This window comes from Apium graveolens, chromosome 5 (genome assembly GCF_009905375.1).
Source record: "Apium graveolens cultivar Ventura chromosome 5, ASM990537v1, whole genome shotgun sequence".
In the NCBI taxonomy this organism is placed as follows: Eukaryota; Viridiplantae; Streptophyta; class Magnoliopsida; order Apiales; family Apiaceae; genus Apium; species Apium graveolens.
Window position 1 is genome coordinate 185,179,570 of NC_133651.1, and position 24,762 is coordinate 185,204,331.

General features: G+C 34.7%; 1 long non-coding RNA gene across 4 annotated transcripts; it reads right to left on the reverse strand.

The window, feature by feature from the left end:
- Window positions 1-2,561: 2,561 nt before the first annotated feature.
- LOC141724663 (uncharacterized) lies at window positions 2,562-5,586 on the reverse strand. 4 transcript variants are annotated; one of them, XR_012576846.1, is made up of 7 exons: window positions 5,266-5,583; window positions 4,711-4,780; window positions 3,808-3,847; window positions 3,644-3,705; window positions 3,144-3,219; window positions 2,959-3,030; window positions 2,562-2,822 (listed from the first exon to the last, which is right to left on the reverse strand). It is a non-coding gene; the product is annotated as an uncharacterized LOC141724663 (long non-coding RNA). The 4 variants fall into 4 exon arrangements; XR_012576845.1 differs by having other exon boundaries at window positions 3,144-3,705; window positions 5,266-5,585; XR_012576844.1 differs by having other exon boundaries at window positions 2,959-3,705; window positions 5,266-5,586.
- Window positions 5,587-24,762: the final 19,176 nt, after the last annotated feature.

Here is a 24,762-nt window from a genome sequence, read left to right on the forward strand (position 1 = left end):
GTCTAGTCATCTTTCCCAATTTCACATTGTTCTCTTCAATCTGGTGTTGAAGTTGCCTGTAGAATTCAGATTCATCTCCATCAGTCTGATCCAGCATCTCTTGCATCTTCGTGAGAGTTTCATTGCTTGAAATCTTGAACTTATCTTATAATCTGAAGAATCTTCTGATGTTCTTCTCGTCCTTGAACTCCATTATCCAGTATGGCCTCGAATGCACTCTATCTCCATTGAAAAGAATTGTTAATACCCTTGGGAGTGTATTTGGGTTTCTCTTGCTGTTTATTATCTCCTCAATTTTATTCAGCACCATCTTTTTGGCAACAATGTTGAACCCAAAGTTCTTCTTTATTGAGGACAAAATCTTTACCAGGACAAAATAGCCTTCATTGAGAATTCTGTGAAGAGGCCATCTCTTTTCCACCCTTGTATCTAAACACCAATATCTCTGGAAGCTTCTTGTAAGCATCAATAACTCTCACTTCATCTAACTCATCCAGATAGAGATTGAGATCTGAAAACTCCTTGATGTCACAAATGTAGAGTTGATCTCCCTTATTGACAGTTGGTTTGGGTTTGGTTAAGAATTTAGATTCAAATCTGACAGGTTTTGCTTGTTTGATTTCTTTTTTCTTTGTTTTCTTTGGTTTGGTTGGAATTGGGATGTTTAGATCAGGGATTGGTAGGCTTTTCCAATCTATAGGTTCATCCTTGGAAATTATGGGTTTACAATGGAAATTTGTATCAAAATAAACCTTGAATTCAGCCTGCTCCATAGTGGGCAAGGTTGATTGACTTGTAGTGGTAGATTGGGTAGGCATGTACTCTTCTTTTTCTTCATCAAAATACAGCTTCCTCTTTGCTTTAACTTCCAGTCTTGGTTCTTTTGACTGCTTTGGTTCATCTTGTTTTTCTTTATTGACAGACTCAGCTATCACAACAGGCATTTCAGATTCTATGGTTGCAGGCTTCTTAGCTTGGTTCTTGGCATCTAAGACAACTTGCATTTTCTATTATTTGAGCCTCACCTTTTCCTCTTTCTTAACTTCTGCAAATTGTGGATGTCCAGCCATCACACAGGTCAATTTACCATTCCTGTAGACTTTAGCAATTCTCTTTTTCAAGACTGAGTCTCTGGGATCTTTGTGATAAGCAATAGATCTTCTAAGCAGCATCTCTTCATCAAGCTTGGGAGTTACATAAACTAGGTCCAATGGATTTTTGGTTGAACTCTTTGAGTAGTTTTTCTTTGGCTGTAAAATCACATTGGCCTGTAGAGGTCTCCTTGTTGAGGGTTGACCTTTTTCCAAATTCCCTAAGCTCATTTCATTGATTAAAATTTGTCTCAATTGGGTGAAGTGTTTCACTAGTTTTTCATGTTTTGCAATTGGACCAAAAGCGTTTTCAATCTTCTCATCAATTTGCTTCAGTTGTTTATTCAGCCTGAGCTCAGCTTCTGGAATATTGATCAAGTCAAAAATTGCTGATAAGCATATCCTCGAGAGACAATCATTAGTCGACGAATGAACAATATCCGTCAAAACACTGGAAATGAAAGAGTTTGGAATTGAAATTATTGTAGAATCTGTGGTGATTGATTTCAGATTTTCCACAGATTTCTCAACATTTTCAAAAAGAAATGGCAAGTGAGCCAACAAATCATCTAGAAAATGATGCTCGCTTGCTTGGGATTTTGGCTTTTCCAAGAGAGTTAAAGATGGAGAATCAGGAATTTATATATGAATCATATCCACATCCAATGAGATAATGGGTGAGTTTTGTGTGTGGGGTGCTTCTATAGATTTTGGCTGTGACTCCACATTTATTGGAGCCACATCAATCTGACTTTCAGATGGTGCATTAACTGAGTCTTTGACTGCAGTTGGCACTGTGTGTGCACCCTGTGTATCCCCAATGTGTTTATATTTCTTCTTTCTTGTGTAAGTTTGAGGTTGGTCTATGTCCCTAAACCTTTTGACTGAGAGCTTTCACAACTAGAAAACCTTCAATAGACATCGGCAAAAACCGATATTAAAAGTTTTCCTGACCGATGTCTATGCAGATGTAGAGAAAGGTTATATGACATCGGTTATAAATTGATGTCTGGGAACATCTTTAACATCGGTTTCAGCTTAAAACCCGATGTATATTCTTTATTTTTAAACAGAACCTGCATTACAACCTTTTCAATATAGCTTTAATATGATCTAATTATAATCTTTAACATGTCATGTATAAGGTATAAGTCAGTAATAAAATCATTTCCGAAAATAAAAACGATGTGTAAGTTATCTTTTACATCATTTGTAAATGAGAACCGATGTTAAAATTATGATTAGACATCGGTTTTGCCGTCAAAACTAATATGTTTGAGATATTTTACACCGGTTTGATTTTAGAAAATGTTGTAATTGTTTTTAATTTACATCAGCTTCTTTGTAGTTTTGTTTAGGAACTGATGTCTATATATCTTTTTTACAACAGTTTTAAGAATTTAGCCTGAACAGTATGTATTATATGCACCCATAACATACCAAATGCCAAAACAGATAACTACCAAAAAATAAAGACAAGACCAACAAATCAAAATTGCCAAACTCTTTTTCTCATTGCCAAATCACCAACAAGATAAATAATCATAGGACCATGTATGAGAAGATCTCTTGTTGTATGCTAAGTTTACAAATATTTGAACATAACTAATAAAAATGAGATCAATTTCACAAAATTACAATTTTTTGTTAAGCAAATATGAGGGCTGCTGTCTTCGAATCCCCGCTTCGTATCATAGCACCAGAAATTCTGCTTCTGACCTGTTATATTATCTTCATAAAAAACATTAATTTTGTCAAACAAGAGTTAAAATATTACAACCGACGAGGTAAATTAAAGTACTAACAGCGACAACCACTAATCTGTGTATAATTATGACATGATATAGCTAGGAAATATGAAGCAAACCTCAATAGAAACAACAAAAGAGGAGATTATCATAGCAAAAGCTTCTCCAGTTGTGAATGTTGGAGCACCCCACTAAAAAGAATAAGGAACATAAAACTTGTATGTCGTCAAAGAAAAATCTAGTACAGATTCCACATGAAAGCTAAAGCTATTTATAAACATGTAAAGGACTTATAAAGCCTTACCATTGGAAATGCAATATAATAGAGTCCAAGACCAGTGAATGTAACAAGAGGATCAGCTAAAAGGGGGCTAAGAATCCTATACAACCAAAAAGACAATTACGAATTATATGTCATACAAAATTTTTGCTGGACCACTGTGAACATTTAACAAAAAGAAAAAATATTAGTTAAAAAATTATGTTACTAAAAATAAAAAGGTACTTATAATTATGTATAACTTTTTGCAAACAAAAAAAGGGAGCTGCAACATTTTATATTGATTTCCTCAGCTTCTTTTTTGCCTAATGTTAGGTGAGTACATATGAAAAAAGGAGTGTGGAATATAAACATGCTGACTGATATTGATCCCTGAAATATCAATATCAAATGAACAGAAGAGAGATTAGACATAAGTGCACTGTAGTTGCAAATTTATGAACTTCATCCTTTATTAGCCTCTTCCTGCAAACAACTTCGAAGACTTTCTCTACCAAAAAGTCCAGCTGGTATGAGACACTTACCAAACAATCACCATTAAGCACTTCGCCAAGAGCTTCCAGTTTATCAACCAGATGTGTTGAACCTGATAAAGAGTCAAAGCAAAGATAAGTAAATACTTAACAGACTATTGGTAGCCATGTGGAAAAGAGAGGAAGAGGGGTGAATTAACTAGACAAGAACCAACCTGGCATACAGAATGAAAGATCAAATATCGGTATGTCTCGCTGAAAATAGGATAATATGAATATTAGCATAATCCAGTATATCAGGTCCTAGACTCTTCAGAGAGATAAAGATAATTATACTATATAATAGTGACCCACTAAGTTATAGCATCACATATTGTCAGGTATATGCAACCACATTAATACACAACCAATTCTGAACAACATAATTAGCTAAACCATTTAAAAACATAATCTAAATAATAACTCCATGGTTATACAAGAATGAGGCTTGGATTTCATTTAAAATCAGAAAAAAAAATAAAGGATACAGATCAAGGTTCAATTATAATGATCACTATAATGATCTTTTCATAATTATAGAAGAACATCAAAACTGATGTTATGATTGTCTCCAGATATATATAACTCACCTGATTTTCTCTTCCAACTCGTTATTTATTTTATCTACACTATATTGCATGAAAAACTCCCTAGACTTCTTAAACACTGGTAAAAAGTCGAAACTTAATCCATTTTGGCAAAACTTTATATCATTATAAGTAAAAAAATAACAACTGGGTAAAATAAAGAATCTTTACATCTGATCAGTAATCCAGAGTGAAGGAGAAAATATACCTCATTCAAATTGGGCAAGGAAAGATATGTAAGGCACAAGTCTGTACGTGTATGGCATGTTATAGTGTGTGCAATTTAGTGGCGAAATATAATTAATGCAACTATTGGTTACAGCAAAAGGTCTGTATCTTTCAATTATTTATTATATGTTTATATAGCTAGAAGCTAGTTGATGGATAACTTATAAGTTGTATAGGCCAAAAGACAAAAACTACAAATGTACTCAAATGGGGAGTACATTTAAGGCTAATAAAGGATGAAGATAAAAATTACAGTGCACTTACGTCTAATCTGTCTTCTGTTCCTTTGGCGGGGCATATATCCCGTATCCATTCAATTTCAGCAACCCGGTACCTTCAAAATCAGAAAAGGGAATTAATGTAACAACCATAACAAAACTTTATGACTAATAAAGACATGGCAGATTGCTTTACCCCTCTTGATCCCAGTTTTTAATTATGCGACATCTTCTACGGCCTTTAACCTATTGAAAAATAATATTACATGACTGGCCATCACAGCACTCTGAAGAAATGAATAGCTTTTGTTTACAGATAAGTCCATATGATGGACTGCTCTCTCTTTAGGTCTCAGATTTGGGTTTCGTAATTTTAACTGTCAAGTGTCAACTTATCCAACACCCTACCAACTTCAGTATAATATTGTAGAAGAACCCAATTTTAAAAAGTAAAATCACAGCTTTTATAGAGTTCATAACACACATGAACTAACATCTAAAGGATTCTTAAGAGATCCTGATCATCGATTACATTAACTAATTATAAAATTAGGGTTTCAAATTGAAACCCCCAATTTAAAATTTTTGGTTTAAATCTTACCAATCAAAACTTTGACCTCTTCAACCTCTGACTTGTAGTTCTGACCTGTTAATTGAACACATTTTCAATATTTGACCACAGTAGCACGACCAATTGAACGAACGAATGAGCTTGAGGTTGAGTGAAGAGAGCACAATAGCGAAGAGAGCACAGTAGGGGAGAGTTGTTCCACCATAGAGAGAGCTTTTTCATTGTCGAGGAAGCATAGAGATCTGAGAGAGTTGAGAGAGATTGAGAGATAGAGAGTCGATGTTCTTGAGCTGTCGGTGAGGGTGCTTTATTGATTTAGATTTATGTTATTTTCATATAGTATGTGTTAGTTAATTTATGTTTTAATTTCAATTTTTTTAAAAGTTACGAGTTTGTGTAATGTTGAAAAGTAGGTGGGAAAGCTGAAAATTTTCTAAGGCGGAGAAATTTCTAAAGAGTGATTGAAAATTTGGTGAAGGGGGAAAAGAAAGTGGGAAAACGAGCGGCTTTTCTTAAACGGACCTAAAATATCAGTTGAATAAAAAACCGATGTCTAAATTACTAAAAGACATCGGTTTTGTCCTAAACGATGTAAAAACTACTTTTCACATCGGTGTACACTTGAACCGATATCTAATGTGTGATGTTTATTCCACTTTTTCTAGTAATGTTTGTTCAATAGTCACATCCTTTTGGGAGGATGTAACAAGCAATGAGCTTAAATCCTTATTAAGCATTATAGTCTGTTGGGAGACTGTATTATGGCTGGTTCGGGTTTCACTTACCTCACTCTCCTTATCCTTAGGGTTTCTTTGATGTTCACACTGTCCTTCACACTCCCCTCTGAAGCTTTGGTAGTTTTTGAAACTAGTCCCTTTTGAGAGGAACTAGAGTGGGGTCTTTGAGACTTGGATTTAGAAATTTTTGCTTTAGTGGCTTGGGTAGGCATCTGTTGGGGAAAACTCACAGATGCCATAGCCACAGTCATCTGGAAAGAAATTTGTGGTAGAGAAGTAGCAGAGACAGAAGTGTTTACCTCACTTACCTGAGGCCCCTCCATGATTGGCAAGTAGATTAGGGGAATTTCACTCAGATTATCTTCCCTGTTCAGGTCAGCAGTAACTCTTCTCTCTTGGAGCCAACAATCTAACTTGTTTGTTGGGTTCGCAATTGAGAGATCTTTAGCAACATGGTTAGCTATCATCATAAAGAATCTAGCATTATAGATGTTTTTATTCCTCTTCTTAATGTCTCCTAATTTGTAACCCAACTCATACATAACAGACTTACTAAATTTATGATACTTATCACTAAGTAGCATGTATAGCATGTTAACAAGTGAGTAACTTACAGCATCAAAATTGCTTATTTTTCCAGAAAAGACCTTAATGAAAGAGTCACAGAGAAAGCTCCACTCCTTTCTAAGGCCTTTCCTCCTAACCTCACCTAGCTTGGCAGGTTTAAGAGATAACCCATAGAAATAAACATAGAACTTACATATGTGTCTGTGTGTGGAACTAGTGTATTATTCTCAGGCAATTGGAAACATGCTCGAATTTCATCACAATTTATGCAGTAATTATTACCTTTCAAAGTGAAGGAAATAGTTTTGTCCTTTGAGTTGTACACTGCTGTAGTCCATATCTCTTCCATCACCTCACAGTAGATTACTAGTGCTACAAACATAGCATAGCTCAATTTGCAGCCTTTAATAAAGTCCATAATCTTATGATAGGCCTCAGAAGAAATGATACTCTTGTTGACAAGGGCCACAAAATTGTTTTTTCATAAACGAAACCAGTTTGAGACATGATGTTTACAACAGGTGCCATTGAAATGATGAAAGTAGTTGCAGAAAGAGGGTTTTTGCTTTGGAAACGAAGAGAGTTAGAGAAATTGCTTGAGAAAGATAAAAGTAAAAATGAAAATGAAATTGGCTTTTATACCTTCTCATAAATAAACAGTTAAAAAGTAAAAAATAAAAATAAAGTAACCAATGAGATTTTCCCAAAATAGTCGTTTATAAATAAGTAAACTGTTGAAGTTCTAATGAATGTCCATCGAAATATACTTACAGGCTGTAAGTAAATTCGACGGATAATACATAGAATTAACGGCTAAGATTGAAAGCAATTCAATGGATAAGGATTAAATGATTATCCATCAAGATAAAAAGTACCCAGAATAATATTTAATATTTCAACGGATGATAAAGTTCAACGGATATTCATTTTCAAAGGATAATGAACATCCGTCGAGATGTAAAATCTGACTTAGCCTGAATATCATCTTTGACAAGAAACATCAAATTTTATTCTGGCCGCATTTCAAATTTCTTAGACATCAAAACAAATTAGGAGCAATTAAGCATACCTAACTCACTTACCATCCTAATAAAGGTGGATTCATCAAGTGGCTTGGTAAAGATGTCTGCAAGTTGCATCTCACTTGGAACAAAATAAAGTTCCACAGTATCATTCATGACATGTTCTCTAATGAAGTGGTACTTGATGTCAATGTGCTTTGTCCTTGAATGGTGTACTGCATGTTTAGTGATTGCTATAGCACTTATGTTATCACAGAAAATAGGAATCTTATCCACCTGTAAACCATAGTCCAACAGTTGGTTTTTCATCCATAAAATCTGTGCACAACAACTTTCAGCAGCAATATATTCAGCCTCAGCTGTAGAAGTAGAGACTGAATTTTGCTTTTTACTGAACCAGGATACTAGTTTGTTTCCTAGAAACTGATAGGTTCCTGTTGTGCTTTTTCTATCAATTCTACAACCTGCATAATCTGCATATGAATAACCAATTAGATCAAAACCAGAATCTCTAGGATACCAAATGCCAAGCTTTGGTGTTCCCTTGAGATACCTGAAAATTTTCTTTATAGCTACTAAGTGAGATTATCTAGGATCAACATGAAATCTAGCACAAAGACAAGTATCAAACATTATATCTAGCCTACTGGCTGTTAAATATAAAAGTGAGCCAACCATGCCTCTATATCTTGAAATATCCGCAGACTTTTTAGTAGTGTTTAATTCAAGTTTAATGGTAGTGACCATGGGAGTTTTTGCAGATATGCAATCCATTAAGTCAAACTTTTTTAAAAAATCATAAATATATTTGGTTTGACTAATGAAAATTCCATCACTAACTTACTTAACTTGTAAACCAATAAAGTAGGTTAGTTCTCCCATCATGCTCATTTCATATTTACTTTGCATCAATTTGGCAAACTTTTTGCAAAGTTTCTCATCTGTAGAGCCAAATATAATATCATCTACATAAATCTGAACAAGTATACTGGAGCCATTAACATTTCTAAAGAATAAGGTTTTTATCAACAGTATCTCTTGTGAAATGATTTTTTATAAGAGAAACTTTGACAAAGTGTCATACCAAGCTCTAGGTGTTTGCTTCAATCCATAAAGTACTTTCAAAATATAGTAGACATATTCTGGAAAGTTGGGTTCTTCAAACCCAGGAGGCTGACTGACATAGACTTCCTCCTCCAAATCTCCATTCATAAATACACTTTTAACATCCATTTGATAGACCTTGAAATTGGCATGGGCTGTATGGGCTATAAAGATTCTGATGGCTTCAATTCTTGAAACAGGAGCAAAGGTCTCATCAAAATCTATTCCTTCTTGTTGACAATAGCCCTTAGCAACCAATCTAGCTTTGTTCCTGACAACTTTTCCATTTTCATCCATCTTATTTCTGAATACCCACTTGGTGTCAATAGGATATTTTCCTTTAGGCTTGGGTACCAGCTTCCAAACTTTATTCCTTTTAATTTGGTTATATAACTAAAACCCAATCAGGATCCAACAGAGCTTCTTCCACCTTTTTAGGTTCTTCCTGAGACAGAAAGCTGCCGTATAGAAATTCTTCTTGAGTTGTTTTCCTTGTTTGCACTCTTGAAGATGCAACACCAATAATTAATTCAAAAGGGTGATCTCTCGTCCATTTTCTCTATTGAGGTAGATTAGCTCTAGATGAAGAGACCTCATAATTATCTTGATGTGTGACTGAGTTTTGATTAGAAGAAACTCCCCCTGAGTTTGTGGATCTTTGACTTGAAGTAGGGGTCCTTTCTGAGTGTGATCTGTATTGACTTTCAACTTCTATTGATGGCTCATATTGATCTTTGCCACTCGACGGATGATACAGATTGTCTCCCGACGGATGATGCACTTGGTATTTCAATCGATGTTGAATTATGTGCATCATTTATTACTATCTTTTCTGCATTATCCTTTGAGATTATTTCTTGATCACTTTCATCTTCACTATCATCTCAACATTATCAAATTTGAGGCTATCATGGAAACCTTCATCTTCGAGTCCTTCAATCTCCTTATCATCAAACACAACATGTACAGATTCCATAACAATGTTGGTTCTGAGATTGTAGACTCTGTATGCTTTTCCAACTGCATATCCAACAAAAATACTTTCATCTGCTTTAGCATCAAACTTTCCATGTTGCTCAGTTTGATTCCATAGAATATAGCATTTGCAGCCAAAGACATGAAGAAAATTTAATGTTGGCTTCCTGTTCTTGAATAATTGGTAGGGAGTCATGCATTTTTCTTGATTGACCAAGGAAATATTCTGAGTGTAGCATGCAGTATTTACAGCTTCTGCCCAAAAATATGTTGGTAACTTTGATTCTTCTACCATTGTTCTTGTAGCTTCAATAAGAGATCTATTCTTTCTTTCCACCACTCCATTTTGTTGTGGAGTTCTAGCTGCTGAAAACGCATGCATGATTCCATTTTCTTCACAAAATAATCTCATCACAGAATTCTTGAACTCAGTTCCATTATCACTCCTGATTCTTATAACTTTGAGATCAGGATGATTGTTGACTTGCCTTATGTGATTGATGATGATTTCACTAGCTTCATCTTTAGATTTGAGAAAATATGTCCAAAAGAACTTTGAGAAATCATCCATAATTACTAGAAAATATATTTTTTTTGAGATGGACAATACATTGACTGGTCCAAATAAATTCATGTGCAGTAATTGCAAAGGTTCTTCATTTGTTGACTCAAGCTTCTTTTTGAATGATGCCTTGATTTGCTTTCCTTTCTGGCAGACATCACACAATCCATCCCTTGAGAATTCCACTTGAGGGATACCTCTTACCAAATCTTTCCTGACTAGTTCATTCATAGTCTTGAAGTTAAGATGGGACAACTTCTTGTGCCATAGTCCACTTTCATCTTGACTTGCTTTGCTGAAAAGACAAGTGACATATTCTGCATTTAATAAGATGAAGTTAGCTAGATACACATTTCCTTTTTTCACTCCAGTGAGAACCACTTTGTTGCTTTCCTTGTTCGTCACAACACAAGCTTTAGAGTTGAATGTTACTGAGTTTCCCTTATCACAAAGCTGGCTGATACTCAACAAGTTATTCTTGAGTCCATCTACTAAAGCAACTCCTCAATGATGATATTGTCTTTAGAAATCAAGCCATATCCCATAGTATAACCCTTGTTGTCATCTCCAAAAGTGATACTTGGGTCAACTCTCTCCTTAAACTCAGTGAGCAAGGTAGAATATCCAGTCATGTGCCTTGAAAAAGCACTATCCAAGTACCAAAGATTCTTTCTATTTCCCTGCACACAACAAAATCAAATCAAGTTAATTTTGGTAACCAAGTTTCCTTGGGTCCTACTTTGTTAGCCTTTTTCTTAGGTTTCTTAGGCTTGTCCTCATTTGACTTAGGTATCTGAGATTCATCCTTAGTCATTTGAGTCGAACCTTTAAAACCATTCATCATTGCAATATTATCATGCACAGATTGGTTAATATGGAGAGGCATATTATGTGCAAACATGTTATTCCACTAAGGCATGCTAAATGGCATATGAGGCATACTAAATGCAGCATAATAAGGATTTTATACAAATGTCACATTAGCAAATTGTGCATTCAAATTATGTGCAGGCATAACATTCACATGCATTATAGGCATGCTAGAAAATAAAGGAAGTATAGACATGGGTGCAGACATAGCAAGTTTGCAATTAATAAACAAATGATTGACACTACCACACTTTACACAGATTTTTCTAGGTGCATATTTATCAGGTGTTTGTTAATTCCTACTTTCCCATTCCTATTATTTTTCCTTTTAGAATCTGCTTTGACCTCAATTTTCTCCAATTTATCATTCAACTTGATTGATAGATGCCCTACATTGACTATCTTGTTTGCCTTGACTTGACTTGTTTGTCCTGTAACAAAGTTCTTAGAAACTGATCCATATTTTTCATTTACCTTAGCTAGCTTGGATTTGTTAACTAGCTTTCTATCACTCGACAGATGTTGTTCTTTGTCTTTCGAAGGATAAATCTTTTGATCATTTCACGGATAATCTTCATTATCTGTTGAATCCACATCCGTTGAGAGTCCTTCTACCAAACTGGGATCAAGTTTCTCCTTACTCTTTTCCCAGGCTTCCTCACAGAAAGACTCTATGCCTTAAACTTTAGTAATTTGAGCATGAACATCTCTAGATGATTTCCAGGCCTTAATTACATCATGTTCTCGTTCAAGCCGATTTCTTAAAATATCCTCTTTCTTTAAAGATTCAGTTAGTTCATCTTTAGCAATCTTGTGTTCTATCTTTAGTTTCTCAAACTCAACAAATTATGTTTCTAACACATTATTTCTTTCACTCAAAAACAGATTGTTCTCTTTAATCTTAGTGTTTTCTTTAGAGAGTGATTTGAGTGTAACACGCAAATGATATAATTATGTTGACATGTCATTTATAGCAACATTACACTCAATTTTAGATAAATGTGCTATATTAGTGGTGATTACCTAATTGCTTGAAGAACTAACTTCTGCTTCATCCGATTTGGCCATCAGAGCTAGATTGATATAGCTTTATCCTCATCCTCATCCAATCCATCAGCAGCCCAGTCATTTTCCTGAGTTAGAAAAGCTTTTTCCTTCTGTTTGAGCAGCTCAAAGTATTTCTTCTTGTAATCCAGAGACTCAAACTTCTTTCTATCAGAATCAGACTTTCTGCACTCACTTGTAAAATGACCACTCAAGCCACATTTAAAACATTTAAAATTTGACTTATCAAACATATTTCTGTTTGGCTTTGATGCTCCAAAATTCTTCTTGAATTTAAGCTTGGCAAACCTTCTGGATAGAAATGCCAGATGTTCATCTATGTCATCCATACCATCTTGACTAAGATGGTCTTCATGTTCATCTACTAGCCATTTCCTTTGCCTTCACAAACTCTAGGGTTTGGTGCAGATTCCATAGCTTCTACCTTCACCTCTTTCTCTTTCTCTCTTGCTCAGAAACCAATGTAATGGATCATTCCTTCTCCCTTCCTTTCTCGAGCTGCTCATCTTGCTCTATTTCAAGATCATAGGTCTTTAAAATCCCATACAGTTTGTCCAAGGTAAATTCCTTATAATTTTGAGAGTTTCTGAGTGAGACTGTCATAGACTTCCATTCCTTTGGTAGAGATCTAAGGAATTTGAGGTTTGAATCCTTTGTCTGGTAGATTCTTCCATGCAGCTTTAAAGCATTTAGCAGTTTTTGAAACCTACTAAAAATATCAGTGATAGACTCATTTTCTTCACTATGAAGATGCTCATACTGCTGAATCAAGAGTTGCATTTTATTTTCCCTTACTTGCTCAGTTTCACAACATATAACTTGAATTGCATCCTAGACATCCTTAGCAGTTTTGCATTTGATGATGTTGTCAAACATGTCACCATCAACACCATTAAACAAATATTCATGGCCTTTTTATCCTTATAAACTTGCTCAATATCTGGATCAGATCATTCTGCTCTAGGCTTTGGGATTGATGGCTCATTTCCTGTAGCAGCTCTCATAGGGACATGAGGACCTTTCTCAATACAGTCCACATATTCTTCATCTTGTGAGAAGAGATGCAGGTGCATACCTTCCAGTGGTGATAGTTGTCTTTGTCCAGAAATGGGATTGTTACTCTAACATCTTTTCTGCTCATCTTGTTAGTTGTTGTGATCTTTAAACTCTTTGTTCTTCAAGAGTTTGCTCTGATACCAATTGTATTTTCAAACAATCTAACAAAGAATTACAGAAGGGGGGTTGAATGTAATTTTGGTTTCTTTTTCGATTTCAAGAACTATTCTACCTCAAATATATAACAGTGTTTGATTAAGCAAAAGTGGGGAATGAAAGTATTGAAGTAATCAAACACAAAATAATTAAACACAAGTATTTAAAAACTTTATGGTGGATTGAACTTTTCCACCAGAGATATATATAAGGTCGAGAACTCTGTGATACAAAGATTTTACAAAGCTGCTTACAAGTAGAATTACAAAGAATAGAGAAATTCTTTACAGATACAGCTTTATCTATTTCTCTTGTTGATTGCTTACTTGCTTACTTTTCTACTTGCTACACTTGGTTTATATATCACTAAGTTACAAAGTAAAAAGACAAAGTAATAAGACAAAAATGTCTTAGTCTGATTACATGCTTCTTCATTTCTCTATCCAGCAGCTTTGAATATCTTCAAGTTAGCATGGAAATGGAAATACTTCTTTGTTCTCTAAAACCTGTAAATAGGCTGCCACATTCCATTTCCATCTAATCAACCCATATGACTTTCAAGTCACTATCATCTGCTTTTCGAATGTGATTATCCGTTGAGTGTCTGGTTGATCATCCGTTGAGTATTTGGTTGAACATCCATTGAAGCTCTAGTTTATCATCCGTTGAAACCTTTTAGAATCATCTGTTGAAAGTATTCCATAGCAGTTAACTCCATTTCACTTATGCAAAATTACAAGGCATCTAATATATACAATTAGCCAACCTATCTTGCATATCAATCTAGTAGTCAATATGACTTAGAATATCCTACAACTTCTAGATTTCTAAGGTATTGTAGAATGCAGGAATGTGTTACAAAACTTATTAATACATAAGCTACTCTCTCAACGGATGTTGAAGTTATCATCCGTTGAGAGCTACAAAATCACTGAATTAAATCTACTGAGGTATTTTGGTGATCTTATCATCAAGCCTATGATATATTCCTAACACAAAGAAATAAAATATCCAGGAAACACAAATTTTAAAAATCTAATTAGCTCAAACCTCCAATCCAAGACAAAAAAACATTTAACCAATCTAATCTATAAAACCTAAATTCTTGTACAAACAAACTGCAAACACTTTACTCAAAATATCAATCACATCCATCCATGTCACTTTAAAGAAAATCTCAAATCTACCTTCATTCAAGCCTCCAACCAAAACTCACTTTAAGACTGTTGGAAGAAAACTAAAGAAAATGCAAGGTGATGCTGGTGTCATCTAGAACTGTTTTAATCAAGATAATTTTCTTCCTTTAAATATGAGCATAACAGATGATGACAATTTCCAACAACTATCTAATGGAATGGTCAAAATTTGGGTTGTCTCTTTGGCAGAAGTCAGAATCTACTCTTTGGATGGCTCCTTCATTTTTCTTAGCAAGGAAGTAATGGAAACATTTTCAATCACAAAATTAAAGAGGGTGATTAGCTTGATGAAGGACAATGATACAAGTACAAGGATGTGGAAGGTTGTGATGTCTGAGAGGTTGAGAGAGAGAGGAATGAAAGACATGTAAGAATAAAGGCTGAGAAGGAGGAAAGGGAAAGGCAGTAAGCCAGGGAGATTGAAATGTTTGAGCAAAGGTCAAATGAGCTCAAGGCCAGGGGGATGAGTAGAATTTCAAAAGATGGATATTTTAAGTTGGCAGATTTTCAAGGTTCAGAGTAAATTACCTCAACAGTTACAAATTGAATGATTGGCTCAAACTGATGGAAGCCTTAAGAGGGACCGAAATAATTGAAGAACTTCAAGTGCTAGTAAATCTCAAGGACCTCATTAGAAAAGAACCAGGCTATGAGAAACTCACCTAATGTCTGTAATTTTTGAACTAATGTAATTACTCAATGTATAAAAGTCTGTAGTTGTTAATTTGTCAATTTTTATGCATTTACTTTAGCTAGGTGTTAGTCTTGTTATCAGGCATAAATTTGTGATAAGAAATTTTCTCACAAATTGGGGGAGATTGTTGTGCAAGACATGCCTGTACAATAACAAGACTAAGTCACACTGACAACCCTAAGATTAAGTTGTATGATAAACTAAATTTGTATTCTATATTATATTTCTTGAGTCTTAAAATGTTTAGAAGATTATACTGGGGGATTTTTTTGTGAACAGATTCAAGCTAAGGAATAAACTCTGGAAGAAGATTAAGTCATTATCATGCCTCAGAGAAAAGTGTAGAAGCTTGGAGTTGAATAAAGCTGTTTTATGAAAAATGTTTTAAGTCAAGATATCGACAAATCACAGATTAAGTTATATCGGGAAATCATTCGAGAAGTCCAGAATCACTTATCGAGAAGTCCAAAATGGCTTATAGAAAAGTCTCAGAGATATCGACAAGTCAAATGAAGATGTGAAGAACTGGAAATATCGAAAAGTCATTTCTGGATGTAAAGAACTCAGAGATATCGACAAGTCAAATGAAGATGTGAAGAATTGGAGATATCGATAAGTCAATCTCTCATATAGAGATCTCAGAGATATCGGTAAGGCAAAATATGTATATAGAGATCTTAGACATATCGACAAGTCATTTCTACTTGTAGAGATCTCAGACATATCGACAAGTCATTTCACATGCAAGAATCTAGAGATCTCGACAAGTCAAGTATACCTATAGAGAACTCAGAGATCTCGATAAGTCATTACAATTATCGAGATATCACTTCTCTATAAAATAAACTGGAGATCTCAACATACTTAAATACAAAATGCATTCAAGTTCAAGATTCAAGATTATCAGTCAACAAATGATCTACTCACTAGATTAAAAAGTCTACAAAGTAGCTGGAAGAATACAAGATCAAGGGCCAAGATTAACTGGACAAAGGGGGGTCACAGACCTGCAAGATTCTGCACATATTTGCTAAGCTAGAAATGGAAATAGATTAGGTATCTTTAGAAAGTAGTTTAGTACATTTTAGTGCAAGTCTTGTAAACCCGTGCTGCTAGTCTATAAAGCACGCACGGGTCCTTAGTTCACAAGTAACAAACAGATCTAAATTTTTCTTATACTCTCAAGATAGAAGTTGAGTTCTTATTTTTTTAAGAACACGGAATTTGTAGCAAGACCAATTTAATTAATACAAATTAAGTGAGTTTTGAAAATATTGTGCTTGTTGATTAGTTCTGTAAACAGAGTATCTCTACAATAACTTAACTGCTTTGTTCACCTACAATCTAAACAATTTTAAAAGGCTAAAAATCCAAGAAACATATTCAACTACCCTCTGTGTTACATTCAATATCTAACAACTTAGTAATCCAATCCACTTAGAATCCAGTGTACTCTACATCATCCATTGCTTCAAAAAGATAACAAATATTAAATTCAAATGAATTAATGAAGATAAATTTGTTGGTGTGTTCTTCATCTCAATAAAATTATTTTTTAAAGAATACACACCTTCATAACCATAGAGCCAACTACGACTGGTGATGAGAACCTCTACATTTTCAGGAAGATAAGAACTTCGCCATTTATTCAAAATCCTTCCACAAATGCTAAACGTGGACTCTAAAGCAACTGTTATCAAAGGCGCTGATAAAATATCTCTAGATAAAAAAGAAAGCTCACTGTATTTTACTTTGTTTTCCCCCAAAAACTCTAAAATATTTAATTATGTGTCTCTCTTAAGTCTAGGCTTCTCTAAGTAAAGATCCAACTTCATCTTTATTGCACCATCTAATGACTCTCGAGTGTCTAAATCCTGAAAATAAAATTGAATGTAATGATCAAATTATAACATAAACAAGAAAGTGTGTGCAGTAATATGAAATAAAAAGGCTCCAATTGATACAAAAAACTTACAGCAAAGTTATATTTAGGCTTCTTGGAAGTTCTTTGATCCGATGTAGAAGACTGAGAAGCTCGTGTGCAGTTATTGTTCCCCTTTGGTAAATACTTAGAAAAGAGCTTCCCCGGCTTAAAATTTACATTGGCTACCTCAAGTGAAACCTCTTCTTTACATAATTTTTCAAAACAAAGCTTAAGGCTTTGTACCTTGTACCTAGAATCAAGTACCAACGCAAAGGCAAACAAAGTATTGTACTCTTGAACTTTATATACATCAAATTTCAACCAATATTTTTGGAACTTTTCTTTCATACTTATTCCTATATAGCTCAAATCGTTATCTTCACTATTTGCCAATTCCCTCAAATGCATTGTTATTCTCCATACATTCTCATAATACAAATTCGCAGTAGGATAATCACTTCCAGAAAACAACTTAGTTATATCACAAAATGGTTCTAAAACATCTCGAATTTTTTGAAAATTTTCCCATTCATACGGATTTGGAAGATGTTTATATGGATTATCAACACGACTCAATTTCTCAAGTGCTTTAAGATATAGAAGAGCTCTATCAAGCATCACATATAAAGAGTTTCACCTGGTTGCAACATCTAACCATAAACCTTTAGTCTCAATAATTCTAACATTTTTTATTGTTATCTCAAGACAACTTTATATGCTTGACGCTTTCCTAATCTTTTCAAAAAAAGGGTCAATCAACTTAATCCCATTCTTGCAGATAAGATTTAGGACAAGAGCAACACAACGAATATGAAAAAACTGACCATTACACAACAATAAGCCTTGACAATTAAGAGAGTCTTTCAAATAAATCTTGCATTTTATCGTCACTTGAAGCATTATCCAAGGTAATTGAAAAAAAATTATGTTCAATGCCCCAATCTTGAATTAACGCTGACACGCCACTATACATAGTATAGCCGGTGTGTGGAGATTTAATATGAAGAAAAATGAGAACCTTACTATTTAATTTCCAATTAGAATCCGCGTAATATGCTGTCAAGCACAAATAGCCTTCCGTTTGTGTTAGGAGCAATTGATCATATCAAATAAAAACTATCAGAAGTTCACTTCAGAACTTATCTATCAACGGATGCTGATGACATTAACGGATGATGAGATATCAACGAATGATAGGATATCAACGGATGATGATTTCAACGGATGATGATGTCAACGGATAATGAAATCATTATTTATCACATCAGTTGATCTTCGATGAGGAAAAGGAAACATGAACTCAAGGCGTTGAAGGACATTATCTTAGAAGCAATTGTATAGGTTTCCTTGTTATTAATAGAATAGACCTCCTTATATATTGGTAGATGTGCTCTATATAAAGCACATATTAGGTTCATGCTATATGCATTGCGACATTGTTATATCTTTCGCATAACCTAGCAGCTCTCAAGGATAATTGTTCATCCTTTCGAGAGAGTACGTTTATAATAAGTTTCTATCAGTTAATATAAAAACTGTTGATTCTGTTGAAGCTTTGTCGAGTAGATTGTATTAAGTGTATTCACCCCCCCTCCTCTATAGTTAATTAAGGGCCTAACAATTGGTATCAGAGGTTGCTGTTAACGTAGAAAAAATTTAAGATCTGAAAATAAATCTATAATGGCAGACAAAGAAGAAGAGGCACATAATCCGAAACCACAACCCCCAGCTACATCACAGATAAGCAGCAACATGAGTAGGTATGAAGCAATCAAGGTGCCTATCCTGAAGATACATGAATATCCAATCTGGAAAGTCAGGATGGCCATGTGCTTAGAAGCCACGGATCCTGATTACCTAAACATGATCTATGATGGTCCTCATAGACCAATGAAGGTAGTTGTTTCGCTTACAGGAGAACCAGAGAAGATGATAGAAAAAGACAGGACGGACTATACTCCTGAAGATATCTTATATATCATGAAGGATGCTAAGGTTAGACATATCCTGCACAGCAGTCTTGATAGTGTTATGTACAATAGCGTCATTGGATGTAAAACAGCAAAAGAGATATGGGATGCTTTAGAAGTAAAGTGTCAAGGTACAACTGCTATCAAGAAGAACATGGGGACAGTACTTCCTCAAGAATATGAGCACTTTGACTCAAGGGACAATGAGTCCCTCACTGAGATCTATGAAAGATTTCAGAAGTTGCTGAATGACTTATCCCTTGTCAACAAAGAATATGATTTGGAGGACTCAAACTTAAAGTTCCTACTTGCTCTCCCTAAAAAGTGGGACTTTAAAGTCACATCAATCAGGGATAACTATAAACTTGATATCACACCTCTAGATGAGATCTATGGAGTTCTGAAAACTCATGAACTAGAGATGGAGCAAAGAAGCAAGAGGAAAGGATCAAAAGCTAGACCAGTTGCACTCAAGGTTGAAGAGAAGCCAAAGGAGAAAGCTAGGAGGAAAAGCTACTCCAAAGGGAAAGCCATGATTGTAAAGTTAGATACTGAATCATCAAATTTTGATGATGATTTAAATCCTGATACTGAATCAGATACTGACAGTGATCACAACAACAATGAAGATATGGATCAAATGGCTTCCCTACTAGTTAAAAGTTTCAAGAAGATGGTCTACAGAAACTTCAAGAAAGGGAGAAAATTTTCCAGAAAAGGTTCCAGTTCCTCAAACTCTGATAAGAGGAACAACAGAAGAAATACTGATTGGAAGGAATCTAGATCTGGAAAACTTGACAAGTCAAAAGAGAGATGTTACAACTGTGATGGACTTGGACACTTTGCAGCTGACTGCAGAAAACCCAGAGCTGAGAAGAAACAAGCTTTGATCTCAAAGAAGAGAAACTGGGATGATTCATCAGACTCAGATGATCGGATCAATTATGCTCTCATGGCAAATGCTAATGCTGAGGTTGACAATGCTGAATTAAAGGTACCTCAGACTACTCTTATATTTGATACTGATGATATTTATGAATTAAGATTATTTCTTAAATCTCTGCATATTAGTATTAGGGATCAAACCTTAGAGAATAATAGAATTAAGAGTGAGAACTCTGTGTTAAAGAAAAGGAATGTTCACTCAGAAATTAAGTTATTTTCCATGCTAGAAATTCAAAAAGAAATAGATAATGTTGTTTTTGTTAAAGAAAAATTGTTAGAAAAGCATGCTTTTCTAGAAAAGGAGCTAGCTTAAGAAAGAGAAGTCATTAAACTTTGGACTAACTCAGGAAAGTCAACTCAGAAAATCTTAGAGAATAGCTGTTGGGGATCAGGATTAGGATATTCAGCTAGATGTAATTCTGATAATAAAAGTGGAGAAGATACTGAGAAAATAGAACCAATAAAAATGATAGTCAGGTCAAATTGAACAAGATTCAAATAAATACCATTAAGTTTAATCCAAGTGCTAATAATGTTAAATCAATCCATGAGGAAGGTACTACCTCAGAACCTAGATCTAACTTAATTACTGAAAAGAGTGAACAAGTTCACACAAATTCAGTAAATATTGGTTCAATGACTCAGAAACAATTTAAGAAAAAGTTGAAGGACTTACACATGAAAGACAAGAGGAAAAGGTCTAGGAAAAATAGGAATGGAAAGGTAGGTGTTAATAAGAATGGGAATTATGTGACTCCTCCTAATGCACCTAGAAAGACTTGTTCAGACTGTGGTAGCACTAATCATTTTGCTAATTCTTGCAGGAAGAATAAAGAGATAAAAGTTGTTCATTCCAAATCTGAGTTTAGGAATAGAAGAGTTAGATATAAACCACAGAATCCTTGTTTTCATTGTGGCAGTGATTTGCACTCTATTTATACATGTAAAGAGTATCATAATTTGTATTATGATTTTTATAAACTGAAACCCTATTTAGTTAAAGCAAAATCTATTTCTGCATGTATAAATACTGATAGTAAGAATGTTAACATAAATTCTGATATGAAGTCTTCAACTGCATATGTTAACAAACTTAAAGAGGCCAAAGGATCCAAGCAAGTCCGGGTCCTTAATAACACTAACTAATTTAAATTACTGATTGCAGGGTGACAGGAGGAATGCTCGAGTCTTGGACAGTGGATGATAAGGACATATGACTGGTTATAAATTCCTGCTATCAGAATTTAAGGAGAAGGCTGACCCAAGTGTTTCTTATGGAGATGGCAACTTAGAAAAAATCTTGGGATATGGCAAAATCAAAATCGGAAATGTCATCATTGAAAATGTAGCTCTAGTTGTAGGACTCAAGCATAATCTGATCGGTATGAGTCAAATCTGAGACAGAGGTTACTATATCATTTTTTATGAGGAGCATTGTGAAATTGTCAGTAAGTCTAATGGCAAGATCACATTGACTGGTGTAAGATATGGCAGTTTATATGAAGCCAGGGTCTCCACAAGAATTGAAAATTCAGATGTTTTTCTACTGAGTATAGCTTCTATGAAAGACAACTGGAACTGGCATAAAAGACTTTCTCACCTCAACTTCAACAATATCAATGAACTTGTGAGGAAAGATCTCGTAAGTGGATTTTCCAATGCAGTGTTTACTCCTGATGGCTTATGTGATTCATGCCAGAAATCCAAACAAAGGAAGACATCTTTCAAGAGTAAAACTGAATCCTCCATTCTTGAACCATATCATCTACTCATGTTGATCTCTTTGGTCCAGTGAATGTTATGTCAATTGCCAAGAAGAGGTATGTACTTGTAAATGTTGATGAATATACAAGATACACATGGGTGTATTTTCTGCACACCAAGGATGAATCTCCATCCATTCTTCTTGATCATGTGAGGGAACTTGAAAAAGGATCAACATACAAAGTGAAGATCATAAGAAGTGATAATGGAACTGAATTCAAGAATAGCTCTATGGAAGAGTTCTGTAAATTCAAGGTGATAAAATAAGAGTTTTCTGCTCCCGGAACTCCATAATAAAATGGAGTTTTTGAAAGAGAGAATAAAACTCTGATAGAAGCTGCAAGAACCATGCTAGAGGAAGCAAAATTGCCTACCTACTTCTGGGCTGAGGCTGTGCAAACTGCTTTCTTTACATAAAATGCAACATTGATCAACAAGCATGGAAAAACACCATTTGATATGGTGAAAGGAAAGTAACCAAATTTGAAATACTTTCATATATTTGTTTATAAGTGTTTTGTTCTCAAAACTCATCCGGAGTAGCTTACCAAGTTTGATTTGAAAGCTGATGAAGGAATTTTTATGGGATATCCATTGTCTACAAAATCCTTCAGAGTTTACAATATGGGAACAAGAACAGTCATGGTGTATCTTTTGATGACAAAAAGATAACAGGTCTAGAAGATGCAGTTGACCATGACAATTTGAGATTTGAAAATGAAGTACCTTATGCTGAACTTATAAATCCTGACTCTGATACAGTAAATCCTGATATCACTCAAAGCTTTGAGGTTCCACAGAATAGTGAAAATTCTTCTAAAACTGAAGCATATGTTGTGGGGGAGCAACATGACTCAAATCCATAGACTACTGCAAGTAATTCAACTCAATAAATATCAGTAGAAAGATCATCAGACTCATCTTCCTCAAATTCTGATGAGTCAAATACTGATAACAATGAGAACACTGATTCAGAGGGAGCATCAGGAAACAATAGTGGTACTAATCAAGGAAATAACAGAATTCATGGATCAAGGGGGAGGTTCTTCTTCTAGGAGTCAACTTCCACCTGCAAGAAAATGGTCTAAGTCACACACACCTGACTTAATTATTGGAAACCCTGACAGTGGTGTAAGAACAAAAAAGCCACTCAGAATGAATGTCTCTACCATTCTTTTCTATCTCAAACTGAACCTAAAAAGGTTGAAGAAGCTCTGCAAGATGCTGACTGGGTCACAGCAATATAAGAGGAACTCAATAAATTTGAAAGGAACAAAGTCTGGACTCTTGTGCCAAGATTAAAGAACAGATCTATAGTTGACACAAAGTGGGCGTTCAGAAATAAAACTGTCAGTGAGGGCATTATCACAAGGAATAAAGCAAGATTGGTTGCAAAGGGTTACTCACAACAAAAAGGCATTGATTATGATGAGACATTTTCTCCAGTTGCAAGGTTAGAGGCAATAAGAATCTTTATTATCTATGCTGCTCACAAGAAGTTCAAGGTGTTCCAAATGGATGTGAAGAGTTCATTTCTAAATGGAGAACTTGAAGAGGAAGTTTATGTTGAACAGCCTTCAGAGTTCATTGATCCAAAGTATCCAGATCATGTCTACTTACTGGATAAAGCACTCAATGGACTGAAGCAAGCTCCAAGGGCCTGGTATGAAACACTTGCCCTATTTCTGCTAGAGAGTGGTTTCACAAGAGGTACAATTGATAAAACTCTCTTTTATAAATACCATGGTAAGGACATGTTATTAGTACAGTTATATGTTGATGATATCATTTTTGGATCTACTAATGATAAACTCTGTGAGAGATTTGTAAAGCTAATGCAGTCCATGTATCAAATGAGTATGATGGGAGAATTGAGTTACTTTCTGGGGTTACAAGTTAAACAGACTGATGAAGGAATCTTCATAAATCAGTCCAAATACATCAGGAATTTACTCAAAAGATTTGGAATGCAAGACTGCTCAACTGCATCAAATCCCATGGCCACTGCAACCAAGTTAGATTTAAATACTGGGTTCTTTAGTAGATATAATGAACTACAGAGGTATGATTAGATCACTCCTATATATGACTGCTAGTAGACCTGATATCATGTATGCTACCTGTCTATGTGTAAGGTTCCAAGCTGACCCTAGAGAAACCTCATCTATTAGCTGTGAAAACAATTTTAAAGTATCTCAAAGGCACCATGAATATGAGATTATGGTATCCTATAGATTCAGACTTTAAGCTAATTTGATATTCAGATGCTGATTTTGCAGGATGTAAAATAGACAGGAAAAGCACTTCTGGAAGCTGTCAATTCCTTGGTGGCAGATTGGTTTCTTGGTATAGAAAGAAACAAAAGTCAATTTCCACATCAACTGCAGAAGCAGAATACATTGCTGTAAAAAGCTATTGTGCTCATATTTTATGGATGAAGAATCAGCTACTGGATTATGGGTTAGACTATTCTTTTATTCCTATATATTATGATAATCAAAGTACTATTGCAATGACAGGAAATCCAGTGCAGCATTCAATGACTAAGCACATCAGCATCAGATACCATTTCATAAGGGAACAAGTGTAAGCGGGTACAGTGGAATTGGTCTTTGTTCCAACAGATCAGCAAGTAACAGATATAGTCACCAAGCCTCTCTGTGAAGCCACATTCACAGATTGGTGAATGAATTGGGAATGATATCAGGACAATTTTCAAAATCTAATAATTAAGTCTGCTGATATTTTTGAAGTATGGTATCTTATTATGTTTCAGTACTTGCTAGATACTGATTATTGTGCTAAATGATTGATACCATGATAATATGCAAATTGTGCTAAATGATCTTATGTGAAAATTGCATGTTGAACTACTGATTATGCTTATAAACCCTGTTATTATTTAAACTTGTTTTGACTA